The sequence below is a fragment of the Hyla sarda genome, unplaced genomic scaffold (assembly GCF_029499605.1).
Source record: "Hyla sarda isolate aHylSar1 unplaced genomic scaffold, aHylSar1.hap1 scaffold_303, whole genome shotgun sequence".
Taxonomy (NCBI): domain Eukaryota; kingdom Metazoa; phylum Chordata; class Amphibia; order Anura; family Hylidae; genus Hyla; species Hyla sarda.
In genome coordinates, this window is record NW_026609748.1 from 106,314 (window position 1) to 127,587 (window position 21,274).

Consider the following 21,274-nt stretch of genomic DNA (forward strand, 5'->3'; position numbering starts at 1 on the left):
ATTCAGCACCCACCCGCTATCAAGGCAGCTGCCTATCATGTCATGCCCTACCTGCACAGGTGTGCTGGCTACTCAAATGATCCAATTAAGGAGGCCATTTAGTCAGCAGCAGCAGAAGTCCTGTGCCTGGACGCTCCAACAGCGGCCAGACACAAGCAGAAGCAGAAGCAGCAGCAGCACCACCTTTTGTTTTTTGGCTGCAGCAGCAGCAGCAGCAAGGCCCACAGGGCTGGCTAGCTGGCTAGCCAGCAAGCAGGTAGCAATGAAAGTAGGAATCTTTCTTTTTAACCCTGTAAGGGGGTGGTGCACTGTACCCGAAGATACTGCCATATCGGGTCAATGCATAGGGCGACGGAAGCAAGCTTCGAAATCGGCCCCCGTTCTCAAAAATCCATTTAATATATGGTCCCCAGATAGGGGACGTATCAGATATTAAACTGATAAGAACAGATACTACACTTGATCTTAGCCAAAAGGCCGAGAAGCGATAACCGTGAAAGGGGCGGGCCCAACAAGGTCCCCTTCATGGGCACTATCACTGCTTGCTGTCAGGGAGGCTGCCAGACAATTTTCCATGCACACTCTGGGCTGGGGGGCAGTCAACCACCAGTACACACAGCAGAACCTAAACCCATACCATTATTGCTAAGCAGCAAGACAGGGGCCCATTGCACTCCCACGGGGCCTTTTTAAATGCAATCCATAACCCGGATTTGCCAGGAACCCTTCTTACTCCTCCTACTTGCATGTGACACTGGGCTTAGGATCTGCATAGGAAACACACACACAAGCACACACCTACCTTTGTTGCCTGCAGATGCCTCCTTGGCTGTCCCCAAACGGTATCAAACCAACACCCACGGGAAGCTGTAAGCATAGAGGACATGCCTGCACCCCATTGGACTTACCTGTGTGGGTTAAACCCGGGTTATTTGACAACCTATGGCGGTGATGGTTCTGCTCAGGCAGAGCAGTGCTGATGCTCCTCATAAAGCTGTCGCTGCTGTGAAGGTTCTAGGTGACATCACAAATCCCTATGGTTACATACACAACAAAGCTGGGTTGTTGTTGTTTACACTCTGCAAGGCCTGTGGAAGTGAGTGACATCATAGCACTGTAGTTCTGAGGGTTCTAGATGGATGCAACAATCTCCTGTTGCTTCTATGAAGGCCATAATAGACGACATCACCAAACAGCTCCATAGTCACATACACAGCAAAGGAGAGATGTTGTTTACACCTAGTGATGTCAGTGGTATTGAGTGACATCACAGCACAGTGCTAAGGCTCCTGGGCCTGGACACAGCAGCGGCTGCAATATCTCAACGGAGAATACGTTTATATATATGTGTGTGTGTGTGCGCGTATATATATATATATATATATATATATATATATTCTCCGCCGAAATCACTTTTAAACCCATTTCCACCTTTTTTTCCCTTCTCTTCCTCTTACTTTTTTTTCACGTTTTTTTACGTTTTTCTCCTTTTCGCCTCTTTTCTGGGCGTATTATTCTTCTTTTTCTTCTTTTTTTTCGTCTAATGCATACCCCATCAGTGCAGCAATGCTTATTCAATACCGCCAGCAGATGGAGACACTGGGGGATAATTTTCTAAGGATTTATACTGATTTTTCCTGTCTGAATTTGTCGCACAGAAAGTTGCAGGCCAAATATGTGTGACATTTCTGCGACTTTAGCTTCTAGAGCATTTTTACAACATTATACATAGGTGCTGAATACATAAAAAGCGACTGTTCAGCGACAGACAAGTCGCATCGGCTGAAAGTAGGCCAGAATGTCAGTCCATGTTGGAGCAGGTTTAGATACAGTCTAAAGCATAGATCTCAAAGTCTGTGCACAGAATTTAGCAAGGGCCTCGCACCTTCTGATGCATCAGGTAGGTGCACAATAGCATAGCCTAACCCTCTGTACTTTGGTCTATATTGATGCGGGACATAGACAGCCAGCTGATGACCAATCCATTAGTGCAATGGATGGCTGGAAGCATTTGTCTTTGCCTTTGCAATACCACAGAAGCAATGCATGGTCAATGTACAGCAATGACACACCTGTGTGAACAGCCAGGAGACCCCCCCCCCCCATGTTATGTTACATAGTTACATAGTTAGTACGGTCGAAAAAAGACATATGTCCATCAAGTTCAACCAGGGAATTAAGGGGTAGGGGTGTGGCGCGATATTGGGGAAGGGATGAGATTTTATATTTCTTCATAAGCATTAATCTTATTTTGTCAATTAGGAACATTCAGCACCCACCCGCTATCAAGGCAGCTGCCTATCATGTCATGCCCTACCTGCACAGGTGTGCTGGCTACTCAAATGATCCAATTAAGGAGGCCATTTAGTCAGCAGCAGCAGAAGTCCTGTGCCTGGACGCTCCAACAGCGGCCAGACACAAGCAGAAGCAGAAGCAGCAGCAGCACCACCACCTTTTGTTTTTTGGCTGCAGCAGCAGCAGCAGCAAGGCCCACAGGGCTGGCTAGCTGGCTAGCCAGCAAGCAGGTAGCAATGAAAGTAGGAATCTTTCTTTTTAACCCTGTAAGGGGGTGGTGCACTGTACCCGAAGATACTGCCATATCGGGTCAATGCATAGGGCGACGGAAGCAAGCTTCGAAATCGGCCCCCGTTCTCAAAAATCCATTTAATATATGGTCCCCAGATAGGGGACGTATCAGATATTAAACTGATAAGAACAGATACTACACTTGATCTTAGCCAAAAGGCCAAGAAGCGATAACCGTGAAAGGGGCGGGCCCAACAAGGTCCCCTTCATGGGCACTATCACTGCTTGCTGTCAGGGAGGCTGCCAGACAATTTTCCATGCACACTCTGGGCTGGGGGGCAGTCAACCACCAGTACACACAGCAGAACCTAAACCCATACCATTATTGCTAAGCAGCAAGACAGGGGCCCATTGCACTCCCACGGGGCCTTTTTAAATGCAATCCATAACCCGGATTTGCCAGGAACCCTTCTTACTCCTCCTACTTGCATGTGACACTGGGCTTAGGATCTGCATAGGAAACACACACACAAGCACACACCTACCTTTGTTGCCTGCAGATGCCTCCTTGGCTGTCCCCAAACGGTATCAAACCAACACCCACGGGAAGCTGTAAGCATAGAGGACATGCCTGCACCCCATTGGACTTACCTGTGTGGGTTAAACCCGGGTTATTTGACAACCTATGGCGGTGATGGTTCTGCTCAGGCAGAGCAGTGCTGATGCTCCTCATAAAGCTGTCGCTGCTGTGAAGGTTCTAGGTGACATCACAAATCCCTATGGTTACATACACAACAAAGCTGGGTTGTTGTTGTTTACACTCTGCAAGGCCTGTGGAAGTGAGTGACATCATAGCACTGTAGTTCTGAGGGTTCTAGATGGATGCAACAATCTCCTGTTGCTTCTATGAAGGCCATAATAGACGACATCACCAAACAGCTCCATAGTCACATACACAGCAAAGGAGAGATGTTGTTTACACCTAGTGATGTCAGTGGTATTGAGTGACATCACAGCACAGTGCTAAGGCTCCTGGGCCTGGACACAGCAGCGGCTGCAATATCTCAACGGAGAATACGTTTATATATATGTGTGTGTGTGCGGGTATATATATATATATATATATATATATATATATATATATTTCTCCGCCGAAATCACTTTTAAACCCATTTCCACCTTTTTTTCCCTTCTCTTCCTCTTACTTTTTTTTCACGTTTTTTTACGTTTTTCTCCTTTTCGCCTCTTTTCTGGGCGTATTATTCTTCTTTTTCTTCTTTTTTTTCGTCTAATGCATACCCCATCAGTGCAGCAATGCTTATTCAATACCGCCAGCAGATGGAGACACTGGGGGATAATTTTCTAAGGATTTATACTGATTTTTCCTGTCTGAATTTGTCGCACAGAAAGTTGCAGGCCAAATATGTGTGACATTTCTGCGACTTTAGCTTCTAGAGCATTTTTACAACATTATACATAGGTGCTGAATACATAAAAAGCGACTGTTCAGCGACAGACAAGTCGCATCGGCTGAAAGTAGGCCAGAATGTCAGTCCATGTTGGAGCAGGTTTAGATACAGTCTAAAGCATAGATCTCAAAGTCTGTGCACAGAATTTAGCAAGGGCCTCGCACCTTCTGATGCATCAGGTAGGTGCACAATAGCATAGCCTAACCCTCTGTACTTTGGTCTATATTGATGCGGGACATAGACAGCCAGCTGATGACCAATCCATTAGTGCAATGGATGGCTGGAAGCATTTGTCTTTGCCTTTGCAATACCACAGAAGCAATGCATGGTCAATGTACAGCAATGACACACCTGTGTGAACAGCCAGGAGACCCCCCCCCCCCCATGTTATGTTACATAGTTACATAGTTAGTACGGTCGAAAAAAGACATATGTCCATCAAGTTCAACCAGGGAATTAAGGGGTAGGGGTGTGGCGCGATATTGGGGAAGGGATGAGATTTTATATTTCTTCATAAGCATTAATCTTATTTTGTCAATTAGGAACATTCAGCACCCACCCGCTATCAAGGCAGCTGCCTATCATGTCATGCCCTACCTGCACAGGTGTGCTGGCTACTCAAATGATCCAATTAAGGAGGCCATTTAGTCAGCAGCAGCAGAAGTCCTGTGCCTGGACGCTCCAACAGCGGCCAGACACAAGCAGAAGCAGAAGCAGCAGCAGCACCACCTTTTGTTTTTTGGCTGCAGCAGCAGCAGCAGCAAGGCCCACAGGGCTGGCTAGCTGGCTAGCCAGCAAGCAGGTAGCAATGAAAGTAGGAATCTTTCTTTTTAACCCTGTAAGGGGGTGGTGCACTGTACCCGAAGATACTGCCATATCGGGTCAATGCATAGGGCGACGGAAGCAAGCTTCGAAATCGGCCCCCGTTCTCAAAAATCCATTTAATATATGGTCCCCAGATAGGGGACGTATCAGATATTAAACTGATAAGAACAGATACTACACTTGATCTTAGCCAAAAGGCCGAGAAGCGATAACCGTGAAAGGGGCGGGCCCAACAAGGTCCCCTTCATGGGCACTATCACTGCTTGCTGTCAGGGAGGCTGCCAGACAATTTTCCATGCACACTCTGGGCTGGGGGGCAGTCAACCACCAGTACACACAGCAGAACCTAAACCCATACCATTATTGCTAAGCAGCAAGACAGGGGCCCATTGCACTCCCACGGGGCCTTTTTAAATGCAATCCATAACCCGGATTTGCCAGGAACCCTTCTTACTCCTCCTACTTGCATGTGACACTGGGCTTAGGATCTGCATAGGAAACACACACACAAGCACACACCTACCTTTGTTGCCTGCAGATGCCTCCTTGGCTGTCCCCAAACGGTATCAAACCAACACCCACGGGAAGCTGTAAGCATAGAGGACATGCCTGCACCCCATTGGACTTACCTGTGTGGGTTAAACCCGGGTTATTTGACAACCTATGGCGGTGATGGTTCTGCTCAGGCAGAGCAGTGCTGATGCTCCTCATAAAGCTGTCGCTGCTGTGAAGGTTCTAGGTGACATCACAAATCCCTATGGTTACATACACAACAAAGCTGGGTTGTTGTTGTTTACACTCTGCAAGGCCTGTGGAAGTGAGTGACATCATAGCACTGTAGTTCTGAGGGTTCTAGATGGATGCAACAATCTCCTGTTGCTTCTATGAAGGCCATAATAGACGACATCACCAAACAGCTCCATAGTCACATACACAGCAAAGGAGAGATGTTGTTTACACCTAGTGATGTCAGTGGTATTGAGTGACATCACAGCACAGTGCTAAGGCTCCTGGGCCTGGACACAGCAGCGGCTGCAATATCTCAACGGAGAATACGTTTATATATATGTGTGTGTGTGCGCGTATATATATATATATATATATATATATATATATATATTTCTCCGCCGAAATCACTTTTAAACCCATTTCCACCTTTTTTTCCCTTCTCTTCCTCTTACTTTTTTTTCACGTTTTTTTACGTTTTTCTCCTTTTCGCCTCTTTTCTGGGCGTATTATTCTTCTTTTTCTTCTTTTTTTTCGTCTAATGCATACCCCATCAGTGCAGCAATGCTTATTCAATACCGCCAGCAGATGGAGACACTGGGGGATAATTTTCTAAGGATTTATACTGATTTTTCCTGTCTGAATTTGTCGCACAGAAAGTTGCAGGCCAAATATGTGTGACATTTCTGCGACTTTAGCTTCTAGAGCATTTTTACAACATTATACATAGGTGCTGAATACATAAAAAGCGACTGTTCAGCGACAGACAAGTCGCATCGGCTGAAAGTAGGCCAGAATGTCAGTCCATGTTGGAGCAGGTTTAGATACAGTCTAAAGCATAGATCTCAAAGTCTGTGCACAGAATTTAGCAAGGGCCTCGCACCTTCTGATGCATCAGGTAGGTGCACAATAGCATAGCCTAACCCTCTGTACTTTGGTCTATATTGATGCGGGACATAGACAGCCAGCTGATGACCAATCCATTAGTGCAATGGATGGCTGGAAGCATTTGTCTTTGCCTTTGCAATACCACAGAAGCAATGCATGGTCAATGTACAGCAATGACACACCTGTGTGAACAGCCAGGAGACCCCCCCCCCCCATGTTATGTTACATAGTTACATAGTTAGTACGGTCGAAAAAAGACATATGTCCATCAAGTTCAACCAGGGAATTAAGGGGTAGGGGTGTGGCGCGATATTGGGGAAGGGATGAGATTTTATATTTCTTCATAAGCATTAATCTTATTTTGTCAATTAGGAACATTCAGCACCCACCCGCTATCAAGGCAGCTGCCTATCATGTCATGCCCTACCTGCACAGGTGTGCTGGCTACTCAAATGATCCAATTAAGGAGGCCATTTAGTCAGCAGCAGCAGAAGTCCTGTGCCTGGACGCTCCAACAGCGGCCAGACACAAGCAGAAGCAGAAGCAGCAGCAGCACCACCTTTTGTTTTTTGGCTGCAGCAGCAGCAGCAGCAAGGCCCACAGGGCTGGCTAGCTGGCTAGCCAGCAAGCAGGTAGCAATGAAAGTAGGAATCTTTCTTTTTAACCCTGTAAGGGGGTGGTGCACTGTACCCGAAGATACTGCCATATCGGGTCAATGCATAGGGCGACGGAAGCAAGCTTCGAAATCGGCCCCCGTTCTCAAAAATCCATTTAATATATGGTCCCCAGATAGGGGACGTATCAGATATTAAACTGATAAGAACAGATACTACACTTGATCTTAGCCAAAAGGCCGAGAAGCGATAACCGTGAAAGGGGCGGGCCCAACAAGGTCCCCTTCATGGGCACTATCACTGCTTGCTGTCAGGGAGGCTGCCAGACAATTTTCCATGCACACTCTGGGCTGGGGGGCAGTCAACCACCAGTACACACAGCAGAACCTAAACCCATACCATTATTGCTAAGCAGCAAGACAGGGGCCCATTGCACTCCCACGGGGCCTTTTTAAATGCAATCCATAACCCGGATTTGCCAGGAACCCTTCTTACTCCTCCTACTTGCATGTGACACTGGGCTTAGGATCTGCATAGGAAACACACACACAAGCACACACCTACCTTTGTTGCCTGCAGATGCCTCCTTGGCTGTCCCCAAACGGTATCAAACCAACACCCACGGGAAGCTGTAAGCATAGAGGACATGCCTGCACCCCATTGGACTTACCTGTGTGGGTTAAACCCGGGTTATTTGACAACCTATGGCGGTGATGGTTCTGCTCAGGCAGAGCAGTGCTGATGCTCCTCATAAAGCTGTCGCTGCTGTGAAGGTTCTAGGTGACATCACAAATCCCTATGGTTACATACACAACAAAGCTGGGTTGTTGTTGTTTACACTCTGCAAGGCCTGTGGAAGTGAGTGACATCATAGCACTGTAGTTCTGAGGGTTCTAGATGGATGCAACAATCTCCTGTTGCTTCTATGAAGGCCATAATAGACGACATCACCAAACAGCTCCATAGTCACATACACAGCAAAGGAGAGATGTTGTTTACACCTAGTGATGTCAGTGGTATTGAGTGACATCACAGCACAGTGCTAAGGCTCCTGGGCCTGGACACAGCAGCGGCTGCAATATCTCAACGGAGAATACGTTTATATATATGTGTGTGTGTGCGCGTATATATATATATATATATATATATATATATATATATTTCTCCGCCGAAATCACTTTTAAACCCATTTTCCACCTTTTTTTCCCTTCTCTTCCTCTTACTTTTTTTTCACGTTTTTTTACGTTTTTCTCCTTTTCGCCTCTTTTCTGGGCGTATTATTCTTCTTTTTCTTCTTTTTTTTCGTCTAATGCATACCCCATCAGTGCAGCAATGCTTATTCAATACCGCCAGCAGATGGAGACACTGGGGGATAATTTTCTAAGGATTTATACTGATTTTTCCTGTCTGAATTTGTCGCACAGAAAGTTGCAGGCCAAATATGTGTGACATTTCTGCGACTTTAGCTTCTAGAGCATTTTTACAACATTATACATAGGTGCTGAATACATAAAAAGCGACTGTTCAGCGACAGACAAGTCGCATCGGCTGAAAGTAGGCCAGAATGTCAGTCCATGTTGGAGCAGGTTTAGATACAGTCTAAAGCATAGATCTCAAAGTCTGTGCACAGAATTTAGCAAGGGCCTCGCACCTTCTGATGCATCAGGTAGGTGCACAATAGCATAGCCTAACCCTCTGTACTTTGGTCTATATTGATGCGGGACATAGACAGCCAGCTGATGACCAATCCATTAGTGCAATGGATGGCTGGAAGCATTTGTCTTTGCCTTTGCAATACCACAGAAGCAATGCATGGTCAATGTACAGCAATGACACACCTGTGTGAACAGCCAGGAGACCCCCCCCCCCATGTTATGTTACATAGTTACATAGTTAGTACGGTCGAAAAAAGACATATGTCCATCAAGTTCAACCAGGGAATTAAGGGGTAGGGGTGTGGCGCGATATTGGGGAAGGGATGAGATTTTATATTTCTTCATAAGCATTAATCTTATTTTGTCAATTAGGAACATTCAGCACCCACCCGCTATCAAGGCAGCTGCCTATCATGTCATGCCCTACCTGCACAGGTGTGCTGGCTACTCAAATGATCCAATTAAGGAGGCCATTTAGTCAGCAGCAGCAGAAGTCCTGTGCCTGGACGCTCCAACAGCGGCCAGACACAAGCAGAAGCAGAAGCAGCAGCAGCACCACCTTTTGTTTTTTGGCTGCAGCAGCAGCAGCAGCAAGGCCCACAGGGCTGGCTAGCTGGCTAGCCAGCAAGCAGGTAGCAATGAAAGTAGGAATCTTTCTTTTTAACCCTGTAAGGGGGTGGTGCACTGTACCCGAAGATACTGCCATATCGGGTCAATGCATAGGGCGACGGAAGCAAGCTTCGAAATCGGCCCCCGTTCTCAAAAATCCATTTAATATATGGTCCCCAGATAGGGGACGTATCAGATATTAAACTGATAAGAACAGATACTACACTTGATCTTAGCCAAAAGGCCGAGAAGCGATAACCGTGAAAGGGGCGGGCCCAACAAGGTCCCCTTCATGGGCACTATCACTGCTTGCTGTCAGGGAGGCTGCCAGACAATTTTCCATGCACACTCTGGGCTGGGGGGCAGTCAACCACCAGTACACACAGCAGAACCTAAACCCATACCATTATTGCTAAGCAGCAAGACAGGGGCCCATTGCACTCCCACGGGGCCTTTTTAAATGCAATCCATAACCCGGATTTGCCAGGAACCCTTCTTACTCCTCCTACTTGCATGTGACACTGGGCTTAGGATCTGCATAGGAAACACACACACAAGCACACACCTACCTTTGTTGCCTGCAGATGCCTCCTTGGCTGTCCCCAAACGGTATCAAACCAACACCCACGGGAAGCTGTAAGCATAGAGGACATGCCTGCACCCCATTGGACTTACCTGTGTGGGTTAAACCCGGGTTATTTGACAACCTATGGCGGTGATGGTTCTGCTCAGGCAGAGCAGTGCTGATGCTCCTCATAAAGCTGTCGCTGCTGTGAAGGTTCTAGGTGACATCACAAATCCCTATGGTTACATACACAACAAAGCTGGGTTGTTGTTGTTTACACTCTGCAAGGCCTGTGGAAGTGAGTGACATCATAGCACTGTAGTTCTGAGGGTTCTAGATGGATGCAACAATCTCCTGTTGCTTCTATGAAGGCCATAATAGACGACATCACCAAACAGCTCCATAGTCACATACACAGCAAAGGAGAGATGTTGTTTACACCTAGTGATGTCAGTGGTATTGAGTGACATCACAGCACAGTGCTAAGGCTCCTGGGCCTGGACACAGCAGCGGCTGCAATATCTCAACGGAGAATACGTTTATATATATGTGTGTGTGTGCGCGTATATATATATATATATATATATATATATATATATATATATATTTCTCCGCCGAAATCACTTTTAAACCCATTTCCACCTTTTTTTCCCTTCTCTTCCTCTTACTTTTTTTTCACGTTTTTTTACGTTTTTCTCCTTTTCGCCTCTTTTCTGGGCGTATTATTCTTCTTTTTCTTCTTTTTTTTCGTCTAATGCATACCCCATCAGTGCAGCAATGCTTATTCAATACCGCCAGCAGATGGAGACACTGGGGGATAATTTTCTAAGGATTTATACTGATTTTTCCTGTCTGAATTTGTCGCACAGAAAGTTGCAGGCCAAATATGTGTGACATTTCTGCGACTTTAGCTTCTAGAGCATTTTTACAACATTATACATAGGTGCTGAATACATAAAAAGCGACTGTTCAGCGACAGACAAGTCGCATCGGCTGAAAGTAGGCCAGAATGTCAGTCCATGTTGGAGCAGGTTTAGATACAGTCTAAAGCATAGATCTCAAAGTCTGTGCACAGAATTTAGCAAGGGCCTCGCACCTTCTGATGCATCAGGTAGGTGCACAATAGCATAGCCTAACCCTCTGTACTTTGGTCTATATTGATGCGGGACATAGACAGCCAGCTGATGACCAATCCATTAGTGCAATGGATGGCTGGAAGCATTTGTCTTTGCCTTTGCAATACCACAGAAGCAATGCATGGTCAATGTACAGCAATGACACACCTGTGTGAACAGCCAGGAGACCCCCCCCCCCCCATGTTATGTTACATAGTTACATAGTTAGTACGGTCGAAAAAAGACATATGTCCATCAAGTTCAACCAGGGAATTAAGGGGTAGGGGTGTGGCGCGATATTGGGGAAGGGATGAGATTTTATATTTCTTCATAAGCATTAATCTTATTTTGTCAATTAGGAACATTCAGCACCCACCCGCTATCAAGGCAGCTGCCTATCATGTCATGCCCTACCTGCACAGGTGTGCTGGCTACTCAAATGATCCAATTAAGGAGGCCATTTAGTCAGCAGCAGCAGAAGTCCTGTGCCTGGACGCTCCAACAGCGGCCAGACACAAGCAGAAGCAGAAGCAGCAGCAGCACCACCTTTTGTTTTTTGGCTGCAGCAGCAGCAGCAGCAAGGCCCACAGGGCTGGCTAGCTGGCTAGCCAGCAAGCAGGTAGCAATGAAAGTAGGAATCTTTCTTTTTAACCCTGTAAGGGGGTGGTGCACTGTACCCGAAGATACTGCCATATCGGGTCAATGCATAGGGCGACGGAAGCAAGCTTCGAAATCGGCCCCCGTTCTCAAAAATCCATTTAATATATGGTCCCCAGATAGGGGACGTATCAGATATTAAACTGATAAGAACAGATACTACACTTGATCTTAGCCAAAAGGCCGAGAAGCGATAACCGTGAAAGGGGCGGGCCCAACAAGGTCCCCTTCATGGGCACTATCACTGCTTGCTGTCAGGGAGGCTGCCAGACAATTTTCCATGCACACTCTGGGCTGGGGGGCAGTCAACCACCAGTACACACAGCAGAACCTAAACCCATACCATTATTGCTAAGCAGCAAGACAGGGGCCCATTGCACTCCCACGGGGCCTTTTTAAATGCAATCCATAACCCGGATTTGCCAGGAACCCTTCTTACTCCTCCTACTTGCATGTGACACTGGGCTTAGGATCTGCATAGGAAACACACACACAAGCACACACCTACCTTTGTTGCCTGCAGATGCCTCCTTGGCTGTCCCCAAACGGTATCAAACCAACACCCACGGGAAGCTGTAAGCATAGAGGACATGCCTGCACCCCATTGGACTTACCTGTGTGGGTTAAACCCGGGTTATTTGACAACCTATGGCGGTGATGGTTCTGCTCAGGCAGAGCAGTGCTGATGCTCCTCATAAAGCTGTCGCTGCTGTGAAGGTTCTAGGTGACATCACAAATCCCTATGGTTACATACACAACAAAGCTGGGTTGTTGTTGTTTACACTCTGCAAGGCCTGTGGAAGTGAGTGACATCATAGCACTGTAGTTCTGAGGGTTCTAGATGGATGCAACAATCTCCTGTTGCTTCTATGAAGGCCATAATAGACGACATCACCAAACAGCTCCATAGTCACATACACAGCAAAGGAGAGATGTTGTTTACACCTAGTGATGTCAGTGGTATTGAGTGACATCACAGCACAGTGCTAAGGCTCCTGGGCCTGGACACAGCAGCGGCTGCAATATCTCAACGGAGAATACGTTTATATATATGTGTGTGTGTGCGCGTATATATATATATATATATATATATATATATATATATATATATATTTCTCCGCCGAAATCACTTTTAAACCCATTTCCACCTTTTTTTCCCTTCTCTTCCTCTTACTTTTTTTTCACGTTTTTTTACGTTTTTCTCCTTTTCGCCTCTTTTCTGGGCGTATTATTCTTCTTTTTCTTCTTTTTTTTCGTCTAATGCATACCCCATCAGTGCAGCAATGCTTATTCAATACCGCCAGCAGATGGAGACACTGGGGGATAATTTTCTAAGGATTTATACTGATTTTTCCTGTCTGAATTTGTCGCACAGAAAGTTGCAGGCCAAATATGTGTGACATTTCTGCGACTTTAGCTTCTAGAGCATTTTTACAACATTATACATAGGTGCTGAATACATAAAAAGCGACTGTTCAGCGACAGACAAGTCGCATCGGCTGAAAGTAGGCCAGAATGTCAGTCCATGTTGGAGCAGGTTTAGATACAGTCTAAAGCATAGATCTCAAAGTCTGTGCACAGAATTTAGCAAGGGCCTCGCACCTTCTGATGCATCAGGTAGGTGCACAATAGCATAGCCTAACCCTCTGTACTTTGGTCTATATTGATGCGGGACATAGACAGCCAGCTGATGACCAATCCATTAGTGCAATGGATGGCTGGAAGCATTTGTCTTTGCCTTTGCAATACCACAGAAGCAATGCATGGTCAATGTACAGCAATGACACACCTGTGTGAACAGCCAGGAGACCCCCCCCCCCATGTTATGTTACATAGTTACATAGTTAGTACGGTCGAAAAAAGACATATGTCCATCAAGTTCAACCAGGGAATTAAGGGGTAGGGGTGTGGCGCGATATTGGGGAAGGGATGAGATTTTATATTTCTTCATAAGCATTAATCTTATTTTGTCAATTAGGAACATTCAGCACCCACCCGCTATCAAGGCAGCTGCCTATCATGTCATGCCCTACCTGCACAGGTGTGCTGGCAACTCAAATGATCCAATTAAGGAGGCCATTTAGTCAGCAGCAGCAGAAGTCCTGTGCCTGGACGCTCCAACAGCGGCCAGACACAAGCAGAAGCAGAAGCAGCAGCAGCACCACCTTTTGTTTTTTGGCTGCAGCAGCAGCAGCAGCAAGGCCCACAGGGCTGGCTAGCTGGCTAGCCAGCAAGCAGGTAGCAATGAAAGTAGGAATCTTTCTTTTTAACCCTGTAAGGGGGTGGTGCACTGTACCCGAAGATACTGCCATATCGGGTCAATGCATAGGGCGACGGAAGCAAGCTTCGAAATCGGCCCCCGTTCTCAAAAATCCATTTAATATATGGTCCCCAGATAGGGGACGTATCAGATATTAAACTGATAAGAACAGATACTACACTTGATCTTAGCCAAAAGGCCGAGAAGCGATAACCGTGAAAGGGGCGGGCCCAACAAGGTCCCCTTCATGGGCACTATCACTGCTTGCTGTCAGGGAGGCTGCCAGACAATTTTCCATGCACACTCTGGGCTGGGGGGCAGTCAACCACCAGTACACACAGCAGAACCTAAACCCATACCATTATTGCTAAGCAGCAAGACAGGGGCCCATTGCACTCCCACAGGGCCTTTTTAAATGCAATCCATAACCCGGATTTGCCAGGAACCCTTCTTACTCCTCCTACTTGCATGTGACACTGGGCTTAGGATCTGCATAGGAAACACACACACAAGCACACACCTACCTTTGTTGCCTGCAGATGCCTCCTTGGCTGTCCCCAAACGGTATCAAACCAACACCCACGGGAAGCTGTAAGCATAGAGGACATGCCTGCACCCCATTGGACTTACCTGTGTGGGTTAAACCCGGGTTATTTGACAACCTATGGCGGTGATGGTTCTGCTCAGGCAGAGCAGTGCTGATGCTCCTCATAAAGCTGTCGCTGCTGTGAAGGTTCTAGGTGACATCACAAATCCCTATGGTTACATACACAACAAAGCTGGGTTGTTGTTGTTTACACTCTGCAAGGCCTGTGGAAGTGAGTGACATCATAGCACTGTAGTTCTGAGGGTTCTAGATGGATGCAACAATCTCCTGTTGCTTCTATGAAGGCCATAATAGACGACATCACCAAACAGCTCCATAGTCACATACACAGCAAAGGAGAGATGTTGTTTACACCTAGTGATGTCAGTGGTATTGAGTGACATCACAGCACAGTGCTAAGGCTCCTGGGCCTGGACACAGCAGCGGCTGCAATATCTCAACGGAGAATACGTTTATATATATGTGTGTGTGTGCGCGTATATATATATATATATATATATATATATATATATATATATATATATTTCTCCGCCGAAATCACTTTTAAACCCATTTCCACCTTTTTTTCCCTTCTCTTCCTCTTACTTTTTTTTCACGTTTTTTTACGTTTTTCTCCTTTTCGCCTCTTTTCTGGGCGTATTATTCTTCTTTTTCTTCTTTTTTTTCGTCTAATGCATACCCCATCAGTGCAGCAATGCTTATTCAATACCGCCAGCAGATGGAGACACTGGGGGATAATTTTCTAAGGATTTATACTGATTTTTCCTGTCTGAATTTGTCGCACAGAAAGTTGCAGGCCAAATATGTGTGACATTTCTGCGACTTTAGCTTCTAGAGCATTTTTACAACATTATACATAGGTGCTGAATACATAAAAAGCGACTGTTCAGCGACAGACAAGTCGCATCGGCTGAAAGTAGGCCAGAATGTCAGTCCATGTTGGAGCAGGTTTAGATACAGTCTAAAGCATAGATCTCAAAGTCTGTGCACAGAATTTAGCAAGGGCCTCGCACCTTCTGATGCATCAGGTAGGTGCACAATAGCATAGCCTAACCCTCTGTACTTTGGTCTATATTGATGCGGGACATAGACAGCCAGCTGATGACCAATCCATTAGTGCAATGGATGGCTGGAAGCATTTGTCTTTGCCTTTGCAATACCACAGAAGCAATGCATGGTCAATGTACAGCAATGACACACCTGTGTGAACAGCCAGGAGACCCCCCCCCCCCATGTTATGTTACATAGTTACATAGTTAGTACGGTCGAAAAAAGACATATGTCCATCAAGTTCAACCAGGGAATTAAGGGGTAGGGGTGTGGCGCGATATTGGGGAAGGGATGAGATTTTATATTTCTTCATAAGCATTAATCTTATTTTGTCAATTAGGAACATTCAGCACCCACCCGCTATCAAGGCAGCTGCCTATCATGTCATGCCCTACCTGCACAGGTGTGCTGGCTACTCAAATGATCCAATTAAGGAGGCCATTTAGTCAGCAGCAGCAGAAGTCCTGTGCCTGGACGCTCCAACAGCGGCCAGACACAAGCAGAAGCAGCAGCAGCACCACCTTTTGTTTTTTGGCTGCAGCAGCAGCAGCAGCAAGGCCCACAGGGCTGGCTAGCTGGCTAGCCAGCAAGCAGGTAGCAATGAAAGTAGGAATCTTTCTTTTTAACCCTGTAAGGGGGTGGTGCACTGTACCCGAAGATACTGCCATATCGGGTCAATGCATAGGGCGACGGAAGCAAGCTTCGAAATCGGCCCCCGTTCTCAAAAATCCATTTAATATATGGTCCCCAGATAGGGGACGTATCAGATATTAAACTGATAAGAACAGATACTACACTTGATCTTAGCCAAAAGGCCGAGAAGCGATAACCGTGAAAGGGGCGGGCCCAACAAGGTCCCCTTCATGGGCACTATCACTGCTTGCTGTCAGGGAGGCTGCCAGACAATTTTCCATGCACACTCTGGGCTGGGGGGCAGTCAACCACCAGTACACACAGCAGAACCTAAACCCATACCATTATTGCTAAGCAGCAAGACAGGGGCCCATTGCACTCCCACGGGGCCTTTTTAAATGCAATCCATAACCCGGATTTGCCAGGAACCCTTCTTACTCCTCCTACTTGCATGTGACACTGGGCTTAGGATCTGCATAGGAAACACACACACAAGCACACACCTACCTTTGTTGCCTGCAGATGCCTCCTTGGCTGTCCCCAAACGGTATCAAACCAACACCCACGGGAAGCTGTAAGCATAGAGGACATGCCTGCACCCCATTGGACTTACCTGTGTGGGTTAAACCCGGGTTATTTGACAACCTATGGCGGTGATGGTTCTGCTCAGGCAGAGCAGTGCTGATGCTCCTCATAAAGCTGTCGCTGCTGTGAAGGTTCTAGGTGACATCACAAATCCCTATGGTTACATACACAACAAAGCTGGGTTGTTGTTGTTTACACTCTGCAAGGCCTGTGGAAGTGAGTGACATCATAGCACTGTAGTTCTGAGGGTTCTAGATGGATGCAACAATCTCCTGTTGCTTCTATGAAGGCCATAATAGACGACATCACCAAACAGCTCCATAGTCACATACACAGCAAAGGAGAGATGTTGTTTACACCTAGTGATGTCAGTGGTATTGAGTGACATCACAGCACAGTGCTAAGGCTCCTGGGCCTGGACACAGCAGCGGCTGCAATATCTCAACGGAGAATACGTTTATATATATGTGTGTGTGTGCGCGTATATATATATATATATATATATATATATATATATATATATATATTTCTCCGCCGAAATCACTTTTAAACCCATTTCCACCTTTTTTTCCCTTCTCTTCCTCTTACTTTTTTTTCACGTTTTTTTACGTTTTTCTCCTTTTCGCCTCTTTTCTGGGCGTATTATTCTTCTTTTTCTTCTTTTTTTTCGTCTAATGCATACCCCATCAGTGCAGCAATGCTTATTCAATACCGCCAGCAGATGGAGACACTGGGGGATAATTTTCTAAGGATTTATACTGATTTTTCCTGTCTGAATTTGTCGCACAGAAAGTTGCAGGCCAAATATGTGTGACATTTCTGCGACTTTAGCTTCTAGAGCATTTTTACAACATTATACATAGGTGCTGAATACATAAAAAGCGACTGTTCAGCGACAGACAAGTCGCATCGGCTGAAAGTAGGCCAGAATGTCAGTCCATGTTGGAGCAGGTTTAGATACAGTCTAAAGCATAGATCTCAAAGTCTGTGCACAGAATTTAGCAAGGGCCTCGCACCTTCTGATGCATCAGGTAGGTGCACAATAGCATAGCCTAACCCTCTGTACTTTGGTCTATATTGATGCGGGACATAGACAGCCAGCTGATGACCAATCCATTAGTGCAATGGATGGCTGGAAGCATTTGTCTTTGCCTTTGCAATACCACAGAAGCAATGCATGGTCAATGTACAGCAATGACACACCTGTGTGAACAGCCAGGAGACCCCCCCCCCCCATGTTATGTTACATAGTTACATAGTTAGTACGGTCGAAAAAAGACATATGTCCATCAAGTTCAACCAGGGAATTAAGGGGTAGGGGTGTGGCGCGATATTGGGGAAGGGATGAGATTTTATATTTCTTCATAAGCATTAATCTTATTTTGTCAATTAGGAACATTCAGCACCCACCCGCTATCAAGGCAGCTGCCTATCATGTCATGCCCTACCTGCACAGGTGTGCTGGCTACTCAAATGATCCAATTAAGGAGGCCATTTAGTCAGCAGCAGCAGAAGTCCTGTGCCTGGACGCTCCAACAGCGGCCAGACACAAGCAGAAGCAGAAGCAGCAGCAGCACCACCACCTTTTGTTTTTTGGCTGCAGCAGCAGCAGCAGCAAGGCCCACAGGGCTGGCTAGCTGGCTAGCCAGCAAGCAGGTAGCAATGAAAGTAGGAATCTTTCTTTTTAACCCTGTAAGGGGGTGGTGCACTGTACCCGAAGATACTGCCATATCGGGTCAATGCATAGGGCGACGGAAGCAAGCTTCGAAATCGGCCCCCGTTCTCAAAAATCCATTTAATATATGGTCCCCAGATAGGGGACGTATCAGATATTAAACTGATAAGAACAGATACTACACTTGATCTTAGCCAAAAGGCCGAGAAGCGATAACCGTGAAAGGGGCGGGCCCAACAAGGTCCCCTTCATGGGCACTATCACTGCTTGCTGTCAGGGAGGCTGCCAGACAATTTTCCATGCACACTCTGGGCTGGGGGGCAGTCAACCACCAGTACACACAGCAGAACCTAAACCCATACCATTATTGCTAAGCAGCAAGACAGGGGCCCATTGCACTCCCACGGGGCCTTTTTAAATGCAATCCATAACCCGGATTTGCCAGGAACCCTTCTTACTCCTCCTACTTGCATGTGACACTGGGCTTAGGATCTGCATAGGAAACACACACACAAGCACACACCTACCTTTGTTGCCTGCAGATGCCTCCTTGGCTGTCCCCAAACGGTATCAAACCAACACCCACGGGAAGCTGTAAGCATAGAGGACATGCCTGCACCCCATTGGACTTACCTGTGTGGGTTAAACCCGGGTTATTTGACAACCTATGGCGGTGATGGTTCTGCTCAGGCAGAGCAGTGCTGATGCTCCTCATAAAGCTGTCGCTGCTGTGAAGGTTCTAGGTGACATCACAAATCCCTATGGTTACATACACAACAAAGCTGGGTTGTTGTTGTTTACACTCTGCAAGGCCTGTGGAAGTGAGTGACATCATAGCACTGTAGTTCTGAGGGTTCTAGATGGATGCAACAATCTCCTGTTGCTTCTATGAAGGCCATAATAGACGACATCACCAAACAGCTCCATAGTCACATACACAGCAAAGGAGAGATGTTGTTTACACCTAGTGATGTCAGTGGTATTGAGTGACATCACAGCACAGTGCTAAGGCTCCTGGGCCTGGACACAGCAGCGGCTGCAATATCTCAACGGAGAATACGTTTATATATATGTGTGTGTGTGCGCGTATATATATATATATATATATATATATATATATATATACATTTCTCCGCCGAAATCACTTTTAAACCCATTTCCACCTTTTTTTCCCTTCTCTTCCTCTTACTTTTTTTTCACGTTTTTTTACGTTTTTCTCCTTTTCGCCTCTTTTCTGGGCGTATTATTCTTCTTTTTCTTCTTTTTTTTCGTCTAATGCATACCCCATCAGTGCAGCAATGCTTATTCAATACCGCCAGCAGATGGAGACACTGGGGGATAATTTTCTAAGGATTTATACTGATTTTTCCTGTCTGAATTTGTCGCACAGAAAGTTGCAGGCCAAATATGTGTGACATTTCTGCGACTTTAGCTTCTAGAGCATTTTTACAACATTATACATAGGTGCTGAATACATAAAAAGCGACTGTTCAGCGACAGACAAGTCGCATCGGCTGAAAGTAGGCCAGAATGTCAGTCCATGTTGGAGCAGGTTTAGATACAGTCTAAAGCATAGATCTCAAAGTCTGTGCACAGAATTTAGCAAGGGCCTCGCACCTTCTGATGCATCAGGTAGGTGCACAATAGCATAGCCTAACCCTCTGTACTTTGGTCTATATTGATGCGGGACATAGACAGCCAGCTGATGACCAATCCATTAGTGCAATGGATGGCTGGAAGCATTTGTCTTTGCCTTTGCAATACCACAGAAGCAATGCATGGTCAATGTACAGCAATGACACACCTGTGTGAACAGCCAGGAGACCCCCCCCCCCCCATGTTATGTTACATAGTTACATAGTTAGTACGGTCGAAAAAAGACATATGTCCATCAAGTTCAACCAGGGAATTAAGGGGTAGGGGTGTGGCGCGATATTGGGGAAGGGATGAGATTTTATATTTCTTCATAAGCATTAATCTTATTTTGTCAATTAGGAACATTCAGCACCCACCCGCTATCAAGGCAGCTGCCTATCATGTCATGCCCTACCTGCACAGGTGTGCTGGCTACTCAAATGATCCAATTAAGGAGGCCATTTAGTCAGCAGCAGCAGAAGTCCTGTGCCTGGACGCTCCAACAGCGGCCAGACACAAGCAGAAGCAGAAGCAGCAGCAGCACCACCTTTTGTTTTTTGGCTGCAGCAGCAGCAGCAGCAGCAAGGCCCACAGGGCTGGCTAGCTGGCTAGCCAGCAAGCAGGTAGCAATGAAAGTAGGAATCTTTCTTTTTAACCCTGTAAGGGGGTGGTGCACTGTACCCGAAGATACTGCCATATCGGGTCAATGCATAGGGCGACGGAAGCAAGCTTCGAAATCGGCCCCCGTTCTCAAAAATCCATTTAATATATGGTCCCCAGATAGGGGACGTATCAGATATTAAACTGATAAGAACAGATACTACACTTGATCTTAGCCAAAAGGCCGAGAAGCGATAACCGTGAAAGGGGCGGGCCCAACAAGGTCCCCTTCATGGGCACTATCACTGCTTGCTGTCAGGGAGGCTGCCAGACAATTTTCCATGCACACTCTGGGCTGGGGGGCAGTCAACCACCAGTACACACAGCAGAACCTAAACCCATACCATTATTGCTAAGCAGCAAGACAGGGGCCCATTGCACTCCCACGGGGCCTTTTTAAATGCAATCCATAACCCGGATTTGCCAGGAACCCTTCTTACTCCTCCTACTTGCATGTGACACTGGGCTTAGGATCTGCATAGGAAACACACACACAAGCACACACCTACCTTTGTTGCCT

General features: G+C 46.4%; 10 non-coding genes across 10 annotated transcripts; all 10 read right to left on the minus strand.

Annotated features, from left to right (window-relative positions):
• Positions 1 to 298: 298 nt before the first annotated feature.
• On the minus strand, positions 299 to 489 carry LOC130327724 (U2 spliceosomal RNA). Its single transcript, XR_008872040.1, has one exon. It is a non-coding gene; the product is annotated as a U2 spliceosomal RNA (small nuclear RNA).
• A 2,078-nt stretch (positions 490 to 2,567) lies between these two features.
• LOC130327824 (U2 spliceosomal RNA) lies at positions 2,568 to 2,758 on the minus strand. Its single transcript, XR_008872130.1, has one exon. It is a non-coding gene; the product is annotated as a U2 spliceosomal RNA (small nuclear RNA).
• A 2,081-nt stretch (positions 2,759 to 4,839) lies between these two features.
• On the minus strand, positions 4,840 to 5,030 carry LOC130327725 (U2 spliceosomal RNA). The gene has a single exon (XR_008872041.1). It is a non-coding gene; the product is annotated as a U2 spliceosomal RNA (small nuclear RNA).
• Positions 5,031 to 7,108: 2,078 nt separating this feature from the next.
• On the minus strand, positions 7,109 to 7,299 carry LOC130327727 (U2 spliceosomal RNA). The gene has a single exon (XR_008872042.1). It is a non-coding gene; the product is annotated as a U2 spliceosomal RNA (small nuclear RNA).
• A 2,078-nt stretch (positions 7,300 to 9,377) lies between these two features.
• LOC130327728 (U2 spliceosomal RNA) lies at positions 9,378 to 9,568 on the minus strand. Its single transcript, XR_008872043.1, has one exon. It is a non-coding gene; the product is annotated as a U2 spliceosomal RNA (small nuclear RNA).
• Positions 9,569 to 11,653: 2,085 nt separating this feature from the next.
• Positions 11,654 to 11,844, minus strand: LOC130327729 (U2 spliceosomal RNA). Its single transcript, XR_008872044.1, has one exon. It is a non-coding gene; the product is annotated as a U2 spliceosomal RNA (small nuclear RNA).
• Positions 11,845 to 13,929: 2,085 nt separating this feature from the next.
• LOC130327731 (U2 spliceosomal RNA) lies at positions 13,930 to 14,120 on the minus strand. The gene has a single exon (XR_008872046.1). It is a non-coding gene; the product is annotated as a U2 spliceosomal RNA (small nuclear RNA).
• A 2,082-nt stretch (positions 14,121 to 16,202) lies between these two features.
• On the minus strand, positions 16,203 to 16,393 carry LOC130327733 (U2 spliceosomal RNA). The gene has a single exon (XR_008872047.1). It is a non-coding gene; the product is annotated as a U2 spliceosomal RNA (small nuclear RNA).
• Positions 16,394 to 18,482: 2,089 nt separating this feature from the next.
• Positions 18,483 to 18,673, minus strand: LOC130327734 (U2 spliceosomal RNA). The gene has a single exon (XR_008872048.1). It is a non-coding gene; the product is annotated as a U2 spliceosomal RNA (small nuclear RNA).
• Positions 18,674 to 20,759: 2,086 nt separating this feature from the next.
• Positions 20,760 to 20,950, minus strand: LOC130327735 (U2 spliceosomal RNA). Its single transcript, XR_008872049.1, has one exon. It is a non-coding gene; the product is annotated as a U2 spliceosomal RNA (small nuclear RNA).
• Positions 20,951 to 21,274: the final 324 nt, after the last annotated feature.